This window comes from Dipodomys spectabilis, unplaced genomic scaffold, assembly GCF_019054845.1.
Source record: "Dipodomys spectabilis isolate Male_0828 unplaced genomic scaffold, ASM1905484v1 ptg000262l, whole genome shotgun sequence".
NCBI classification, from domain to species: domain Eukaryota; kingdom Metazoa; phylum Chordata; class Mammalia; order Rodentia; family Heteromyidae; genus Dipodomys; species Dipodomys spectabilis.
Window position 1 is genome coordinate 4712370 of NW_024870939.1, and position 8982 is coordinate 4721351.

Below are 8982 nucleotides of genomic sequence, written 5' to 3' on the forward strand. Positions count from 1 at the left end.
ATGGATAATATTGGATGCTACGTATACTGTGCTTTTTCTTATATGTCCTGCAGTGGTTGCCAATGCAGAATATAGTATACATAGTTTACTTAATCTGCCCTTCCATGTTTTATGTCATGTTTACTCTTTTGCTTTTGATTCTTTACTCTTGTTGTTTTGAACTGTTGATGAATACAATAAGGGTCCCTTTCGAGCCAAGCACTATGATATAATGGGAATTGATCTCACAATCTAGATGGCTCTACGTGATTAATAGATAGGTAATACATGCATATTCTTTGTAGCCTGGACAAAGGGTTCTAAGGGGAACAGTGGTATGGCATGATCTATTATTATCCAGGACATGCATTCTAAAACTGATGAATTATTCACTTTTGGATTTTTCCATTTATTATTTTTAGACCACCGTTGACTCATGCTAACTGAAACCTTGGAAAGTAAAGCCATTTTTATGTATTTATGTATATGTTTTTATTTATAATTTATTCATACATTATTTACATATCCTATGTTATATTAACATATTACCATTACCAATAATATTAACATGTCAATACTACCATGTTAATATGGCATATATAATATAATGTTATGATAATATTGTTATAATAATATTATGTTATATTACTATGCTATATAATATGTACATCATGTGTCCCAAAACTAAAATAAAGAAAAACATTGGGAAAAATGAAATAAACTATTATATTTTAAAATATTTTGTTATGCATTATGGCTTCAGACTACTATAATCTTCTAGGCTTTCACTGTGTAATATGCATGTGTCGTGACTTTTATTAGGAATGACTGAAGATGCAAATAGACTGCTTCCTATTTTTGACTGATCTGAGCTGACTTTTTGTCAGACCTGTTTTGATGGTTGTTGTACTTTGTAGCATACTGCCTAAGCGCTGATTGTAAAATCGTTGACATGTCAGCTCTGGTGTGTCCTTGTTAGTCACTTGTACTTGAATGATTGGAATTTTGTGTGTAGCTTCTTTGCAGGAATCTTTTAGACAGCTTGTTCACTTTGTGAGGGTTACCTTGAATAGATAATAAAATTCTTCAATACATTCAGTTAGTCCACATAAATTCATCATATCATCATGTTCTGAGAGTGAACAAGTGAGCAAGATGATGTTGAAAACACATGCACGTCAGTATCCGTCCACATATGGCAATGAGGTTGCTACTAAGCTTCTACATTAAGAAGAAGAGATAAAGGAAAAAACTTGATGTGATCTGTTTAGTGCAGCTCTAAGTTTGTGGCATGAGGGGAACAAAAAAAAAAGAAATTCTCAAATGGCTGGATATCCTATTACTTTCAGAATCTCTTGGCAAGTTTAGCAAGTGATGAGTTTCAAGAAATTATGGCCAGAACTAAATGAAGTCTATAAATAGCAAAGGTCCCAAGTCATAATCATATGGAATCAGCAGAGCTGACAGAGGAGAGTCTGTGTACATAGATCCCTCAGTATTCTGAGGGTACTTTCCTGTTTTCATTTCCACTCTGTTTACAGCTCCTTCTCTTTAGGTCGCCTGTACTTCTCTGCTCAGATAGGTAGTGTTGTAGGACATCTAGAACTTTCCACAAAATGTCTCTCAATTGACTAGTCTTGCTCCATATTGTCTCCTATCCTCTGTGTCCTCTGCCCTAATCTAATAGTAAGTACAGATGATGGCAATAGTTTTTATTAGTATTCATAAATATAATGTGATAGATGCAAGACTCAACTAGTAAAACATATCTAGAGTAACTGCAGATAGAAAGTTTTTTTTTTAATATAAGGCAGCAGTTATTGCTTGTGCAGTCATTTGGATTTAGTCAACTTTTCAAAAGGGTCATGAAAGCGTAGTAAAACGAACCAAATCATCTCATCCAACTTGAACTTTTTGGTTAATTGACAATTTGATATAAATCTTTCTATAAACATCAAACATGGCTTGTTGTTAGTATAATAACTTGCCTGATAGAAATGTACTTCCCAGATGACTAAAGTTGATCCTTTTGAGGGAAGTGGAGAGAGCCCATATTATTAGATACTTCTTGCCAGGCCTGGCGTTAGATTTGTAATAAGTTTTGGTTTATTTGATCCTTCAGTAGCTGTGAGACTTATGTATTAATATGTTAATTTTAAATTGCACAGAGGAAAAAAAATACTAGAGCTCAGCAAGGTTAAGGAACTTGTCCAAGGTCAAGAGGGGGAAGGAACAGAACCATTTTTCAAACCTGAGCTTGCTACTATTGTCATGAAAGTCTTCTTACTCTTCAAGCTTTGCATGGTTCTATTTATATACATTGCCATAAGCTTTCCTACATTAACAAGGGGTATTAAGTATTTTTTATTTAAGTATTTTTGTTCCTGATAATCCAGTGTTGTTATATGAATCATAGCCCCACGGGGACTCTTGAAGCATGAAAGATATTTGTCCTGGGGCCCCATCTGGAGTGTTTTTTGAGCTCATCTGTCTATTTTTGGTCAGTTTTCAATCTTCATGCTCATAAACAAGCTTTCAACTGTCACTTTTTGTTTCTCTTTCTGTTGCTTCTGCTCGAAGAGAGCTACTGCCACCTATTTCTAATTTTCACTCCCCAAGTCCCGATGACTAGATCACAGGGCAAACAATCTTGCTAGAATTGTCTGACACTGCTATTATGAGGTCAGAATGAGGGCCTGAGGAACACAAGGGCCTGGTTGTGGGTATTTTTTGTGTCTTCTTTATTTCTTAAATTAGGATCCTTGGATAAGTGAAGTGCAGAAAAATTGCCTTTATCTCATGGTGTATTCTAAGAAAAAAAATTACCTATAACCCAGTTTTTCCTTAGTATTTTTTTCTTCAATTCAAGCTCACAAAACTTGTTTCTCTTTCTACTCTATACCCTTTCCCCACCTCTTCCATGTACCAAGATTAAGAGTTAAAGAAAAGGTATTCCTCAAGTTCAACAACTACCTGGAAAATTCAAGTTGAACACTGATTATGTGGGAAGTGATTTTTTTTTTACTTGGTAGAGAACTTGACTTTTATATCTTTGCTAACGTTGATGTCAGAGGAAGATGAGTGACATTGTGTTCATTAATAAGCTGGAATTAAATGGGATGCTGATTCTGACCTTATGGAGAGAGGTATTTCAACAAATAAAATTGCATACGAGAGTAGCCAGCACAGTGTTAGCACCGATATGTTAGGAGCTAGATGTGGTGACATTAAACCTTCCTCTGAGAGGGTGGGAAAGCATCTTTTCCTGAAAGGTTCTTGTGTCCACAGACAGTTGTGTATAAGAGAAGAAAAGGCTGAATAATAGAAAGGTTGAGGAATCTGACTATAGTTAGGGCTCCTGGGAAGGATGGGTTATGTGACAGGTTATGTGCCTCTCACAGGTCTTAAGATTTTTGAAAGGCTGGTAATGCTGGGTTTCTTTCTGCATCACAGTGATCAGTGCATAGCGGATACACAATAGGGTGTTTTCTGAATGAAGGAATAGATGGGGGAATGAATACAAGTGATGAAGAAATTTGTTGTTGCTAGAAGCCAAATATACTCAGGAGAACCAGACTGTTATCTAGCAAGCCCTCCTGCCGCTAACACACGGCAGGAATAGTGAATTCAAATGTGTTTCAATGCGGATGCTCAGTGCCACAATGATGTACTCAGGTTTGCGTTGGGAGCCATGGTGGGGTCTATTTTCTTTCCTTCACTTTCAAAATTTATTTCTTATTTCTTTCAAGGCATTACTTTAGAATCAAAAGTGGAGTAGAGCACAGTTATAAAATAGACTCTTATTACCTATATTGAGATACATGGCAGCATAGTTGCAGCCTCTGAGACATAACAACTCTATGCATTAAAAGCTCCTTTGGACACCCTGATGGCTGATGTTAGTTCTCTCCCTCAGCCCTGGAATTGGAGAAGAGATTTCCTCAATTCTCTCTGCAAAACTCTCCTTAACAGAATTTAAGCATGCGTAGAAAAATAAAAGCTCTATGCTAGCGGAGTTTTTATTTTATCATGGTGGTTCTCATTATAAGTATGAAATATTTTATTGCTTCCTCCAGACATAGCATTTTATTAAACGTTACCCTCTATTTCATAATATAATCTTTCTAAATTCAATAAACAAATACAAAGTTGGAGTCATTGAAACTGCTCAATGATTTCTAAGAACAATATATGTTTTTGGTGTTTATAGAATCTATGATGACATTCAGCAACATCACAGAAATTCAAAGTAATTGTTTTTTAGAAGGAAAATAAACTGTTGTGGAGTGATTTTAGTCACTCCAAGATTACATCTTATCATATATTTTCTTTGAGAAGAGCTAAAGGAAATTCTAGGAATTTTATAAATTGTGTCTCTCTTGGTAAGGGTTACACATGTTGGCAATATCCAATACCCACCCCCACCATTTCCTTTCTATGATAGCCCTAAAGCAATTTGAGATAGAAATGTGCTCCACTAAATATTAATCTCCTATGCCTTTGCACTTAGAATTACCTGAACCAATCCTTATCAATTCAGATGAATCTGAATTCTGTGCAGTGTTCCCTGGTCAGTTTTTCCTTCCTGTTATGAGCTGAACACTTCTTCTCACTGCCAAATCCAGCCTGAGATCCAAACATGATGGTATTTGGAGAGACCTTTGGAAATTAATAGATCAGATCATGAGAGTTTCACATTGATGATGATGAATTGGTGCACTTTAAGAAGTAGCAGAGAGAGAAAGAGAGAGAGAGAGAGAGAAAGAGAGAGAGGGAGAGAGAGGGAGGATAGAAGATAGATAAGAGGTAAAGAGAAGAGAGGGGAGAGGAGAGGAGACAGTCATCTGTGAACATGCACAAAGGAAAGGCCATGTAAGTGTACAGTGCAACAGTAATTGTCTATAAGACTATAAGTGAGCTCTCCTTAATGCTGCCAGGCACCAGAGCTAAGTGAAATAACTTTCTGCTGTTGAAACCACCTACTCTATGCCATGTTGTTTTAGCACCTGTAGAGGATGAATGCAGCCAGAAAATGAAAGATGGGGCTATTATTACTCCCTCTCTCTTCCTCACTTCTTTATTATTTGAGTGAACAAATTTGTGGTACAGTTCACAGCTAGTTTGGGCAGGAAAGTCAGTGAGACTCTTATCTCCAATTGATCACCAAAAAGCTGGAAGTGAAGCTATGGTACAAGTGGTAGAACACTAACTTTGAGCATCAAAGCTCAGAGATAACACCTAGGCCCTGAGTTCAAGCCTCAGGACCAGCACACACACACACACACACACACACACACACACACACACACACACTCACACGCACACGCACACACACACACTCTCACACACACAGAATGATCATTTGTGACCTAATTCCTTATGAATATAAATCAATATTATTAAAATAGCATCTTGAAAGATGTGTGTACTGTTCAGCTAAATTGCTGAGTAAACATGTACCCTAGTTAAGATCATTGGAGAATTTGCTTCAGATTTGTGTGGACAAACAGGACTCTGGTGTTTGCCTCGGCAGCACATATACTAAAATTGGAACGATACAGAGAAGATTAGCATGGCCACTGCGCAAGGCTGACACACAAAATCGTGAAGCGTTCCATATTTCTCAAACCGTTTAAATAGGGATACAGGTGAACCCATTGCAACAATGAGATGTACAAGTCGAACTTTACAACTTTGGCTGGGTGGGGCGGGTGGGGGTGGGGGAGGATGGGAAGGGGAAACAAAGGAGGAGGCAACAATGCTTGATAAGAAATGTACTCATTACCTTGTCCATGTAATTGTAACCCCTCTGTACAGTATTTTCACAATAAAAAATAAAAAAAAGGGAATCTGAATTCACATACTATCTTTACATAAAAATATCTTTTAACTTAAATCCAGATAAAAGGAAACAATTCTAAGTTGTAGTCTCAGGAGAGCAAGAGGGAAAGGAGTGAATAGAGTAGGTAAGCCTTGTAGAACTTGAGTAGGTGGCTTGAAGCTAAAACCCTAATACAGAAATTATTATTGCTGTTTTAGGGCTGGGAAGGTGGCTCAGTGGTAGAGCGCTTGCCTTGCATGCTCGAGGCCCTGGGTTCGATTCCTCAGCACCGCATAAGAAAAAAGCCAGAAGTGGCGCTGTGGCTCAAGTGGTAGAGCGCTAGCCTTGAGCTGAAGAGCAGAGGGACAGCGCCCAGGCCCAGAGTTCAGGCCCCACGAGCAGACCCTCCCCCCCCCCAAAAAAAATTCTTATTACTGTTTTTGTAATAAAGAAAGTCAAATATGGTCATTTGTCAATATCTGAAGCAAAGTATAAAGGGGATAATTTTGTGTCATTTAAAAGGATCTTCTAAGCAACTGTCAGAGAAAAGATTTGTAAGTTTAAGAAAAGGTAGCCTTCAATGGACACAGAGGATTGCTCTGAAGGTTCAAAATTTTCAGTTGGTTAAACTTTTGTAAAATATAAAAGTCTATAATTTTTCTTTTAAGGTGAGTTTATTATCATGTTACTAAGGCTCTTGTCAGCAGTACTAAAAATGTTTTAGAATGTCTGTATCATCTTTTGAATTTTGTCATATCATTTTGAAGCTGGAATTTATGTACAGAGGAAAGGATCTGAGAATCTCTTTATTTAACCATATTCTCTTTAGTAGAAAACATGGGAAAACATGTTTCTAAATTAGCACTCTATTACTGATCTCTGTCCTGTGGTTAGTAGATTCTGTAGAGGACCCATTTTTCACACTTCATTGCTTTCAACTGTTGGGGTAAGCAGCCAATGATCTTATTGCTGCAAAAATTGAAAAATTCTTTTTTGAAAAAATGTATTTTTATTATCTTTAAGTAGTTGTACAAAAGGGTTACCATTCAACAAATCAATTTATAAACATGTTTTGATTGAATCGCCCCTTTCATTATTCTTTTCCATGCCTCTCAACTCAACCCCCCTCTCTCAGTTTTCTGTTTCATCGATCTGCATGTTCTTTGAAGAACATTTATATCAAAGATTTTTTTTCTGTATTTGGACAGACTTTGTTTATCTTACACAATAGGATTTGAGTATGTTATTCATTTCCTGATTAGTATTTCAGTAAGACATAGATAATCATCTGAAATAAGTGCTTCTGGATATTTTTGGACTTCACATAAATATACATGAAGGAGGATGGCAGGAAAATTGTAAATAATAATGTAACACTGAGTGACTTGGGTCTAATATGTTGTCAAGGAAGAGATGTAAGTTCAATTTCCAGTTGAGCCTAATAACTTACCCAGGTGCTAATGCATTGGGAACTGACTCTCTAAAATAAGTGCTTGATGTTTTGCTTTCTAACAACCAAAAGAATTATTTTTCTCCTTTAATGCTGATTTGGGTTTAAAGTATGTGGTCTATTACATAGATGCCGTTCCATACAGTTGGAGGTTGTTAATGGTATTTCTAAGGAAGGAAGATGGAAAACCAATATACCACTAAATAAAAATATGTTGTGTTCATCATACAGAGATATGAATCATGTTGAAATAAGTTGATGTTAGGGAAATGAACCCCAAGATAAGTATTCAAATTTTTTCCTTTCATGCAATTGTTTCTAACATATTTATAAGATGATTTCTTGTTGTTTTGTATGTCCCTCCCTTGCTTTCACTGTATTTGATGTTGGTATAATTTGTGGAGGGGAAGGGAAAAAACAAATCGTTTAAATAGGGATACAGGTGGACCCATTGCAACAATGAGATGTACAAGTTGTTATGTCAAAAATCAAACTTTACAACTTTAGGGGGGGTGAGGATCGGTTAGGGGGGGCAGGGAGGTATGGGAAGGGCTGGGAAGGGGAAACAAAGGAGGAGGCAACAATGCTTGATAAGAAATGTACTTGTTATCTTGCCCATGTAATTGTAACCCCTCTGTATGGTATTTTCACAATAAAAAATGTAAAGAAAAGTCAGTCTCTTATGTTATGGTGCAAGTTATCTTTGATCAGTTCTTTGTGCCAGTTGGCAAACAACTGCCTCTGTGAGTGTCTATCATCTTGAATGTCATTGTGGATGGAAGTGTCCATGTTAACTCACATGCTTACCCTTCTCTTCCTGTCCACAGCTGTATCCCTGCAGATGGTGTTAGGCACTGGACTGTGCATTCCTCTGTTTATAGATGATGAAGCTGAGATGCAGGGATGAAGACATTGGCCTTGAATTATGGTCTGACACAGTGCCAAAGACAAGAACTCCAGGCTTTCTAATTCCCAGTTCTGTGAAACACCAGCTTTTATTTTCTCCTCATCTTAGCTTCATAGTCTCTTCTGTAAATCAGGCCTAGTGGCCGTACTGCAAACGCTGTCTGCCAACCACCTGCACTTAACACCTTGTAAATGGGCTGTCAGGACTCGCAGGACAAGAGTCTAAAATAAATGATCTGAATCTTGCTTCAAGAAGGCATACTGACCTCATGCCTCTAATTCCTTTCCCCTCCTAAATTCCACTGACATAGACAAAGGGATATAAAAATCTCTATGAATTGCAAAACAAGGAAGAGTACTTGCCACACACCAGAGTCTCATAAGATGCAGTGCGAATGACAGCAGACTGCAGCAGGCAGGAGGGTAGCTGGTGAGCCACTGTGGAGGGGCTCCAGCTGGCTGTTAAGGGAGTGAGCAACACAGTCCCCACTAGGGCTGCAATGACAGCTATGCTGGGTGGAGGCAAGAGGGTATAGAAAACAGGTCAGGGTGCACAATGTCAGTCATTCCAGAAACTGTGGGATATCCACTGGCCAACTAATAGTAGTAGGCATTTGCATGGCTTTTCAGCTCACTTTGATGTAAGGAGGCATGTAAGGGGGCTGCCAAGAATAGGGATGATCCCTTTTCCTACAGCTAACATCTTCGCAGAGGAAAAGGTCTGTCTCAGTTGTCAAATACTCCTGTTTTTCATAAGGACAATATTCTCTCTTTTTTCATCTTCTGTTTAAAGGTGAAATGTTTTTTGACTACTTAACTATTATTT

At 37.6% G+C, this 8982-nt stretch overlaps 1 non-coding gene across 1 annotated transcript; it reads left to right on the forward strand.

Annotated features, from left to right (window-relative positions):
• Nucleotides 1–5496: 5496 nt before the first annotated feature.
• On the forward strand, nt 5497–5603 carry LOC122125240. The gene has a single exon (XR_006150742.1). It is a non-coding gene; the product is annotated as a U6 spliceosomal RNA (small nuclear RNA).
• The last annotated feature ends 3379 nt before the right edge of the window (nt 5604–8982 follow it).